Source organism: Colobus angolensis, unplaced genomic scaffold, assembly GCF_000951035.1.
Source record: "Colobus angolensis palliatus isolate OR3802 unplaced genomic scaffold, Cang.pa_1.0 Scaffold93, whole genome shotgun sequence".
NCBI classification, from domain to species: Eukaryota; Metazoa; Chordata; class Mammalia; order Primates; family Cercopithecidae; genus Colobus; species Colobus angolensis.
In genome coordinates this window covers 207,638-208,413 of record NW_012123265.1, presented here as the reverse complement: position 1 = coordinate 208,413, position 776 = coordinate 207,638, and the positions used below count along the sequence as shown (strand labels likewise).

Genomic DNA, 776 nt, shown 5'->3' with positions numbered 1-776 from the left:
GAGGCGGAGTCTTGCTCTGTCACCCGGGCTGGAGTGCAGTGGCCGGATCTCAGCTCACTGCAAGCTCCGCCTCCCGGGTTTACGCCATTCTCCTGGAAGGCCCAGAATTATTATACTAAAAACCTAAAGACTTAAAAATTTAAAGATCTAGCAACAGATTTTTGTTTTACCTGCTTCAATCAAAAATAACTAACTAGAATTAAAAACCATTTGTCTTTGTGAATCTCTTCCTTGCTGGATTAACCCTCATGCTGAGAGCCGTCAATCTTCTACTTATATTTGACTTAACATTTTTCTGGTCTGTTTTTGGTTATGGAAACTCACCTTAGAAACAGACTTAGTGCTCTCTGTGCCAGTTTGCCTGCCTGCTTGCCTGCTCTTTAGCAAGTAACCTATAAATATTCGTGGTCTGTGAATTCTCTCTTTTGATGATGTGTTTACTTCTTGGTTAGCTGTTTTATCACTTAATCTGCCATCAGTTCAAGAGATAAAGTGCAAAAAAATCCTAACCTGACTAAAAAAGTAGGCACCATTGCATTCATTTATTCAACAGATGTTATCTAGATAGTAGTTCAACTGCTTTACTAGTCAAATCTTGTAGTCAAATAGGTCTAGTAACTTGACCAGTTCCCCATTACATTTTTTTTGAATGAGTAGTATAAAATGTACATGGTAAAAAAAAATTTAATGGCTCAAGCCTGTAATCCCAGCACTTTGGGAGGCCGAGACGGGCGGATCACGAGGTCAGGAGATCGAGACCATCCTGGCTAACACGG

The 776-nt window shown here is 40.2% G+C and overlaps 1 protein-coding gene across 3 annotated transcripts in view; it reads left to right on the top strand.

Annotated features, from left to right (window-relative positions):
• LOC105504521 (cytochrome b5 type B) overlaps positions 1-776 on the top strand; it is a 42,144-nt gene that overhangs the window by 28,308 nt on the left and 13,060 nt on the right. The window lies entirely within an intron of this gene.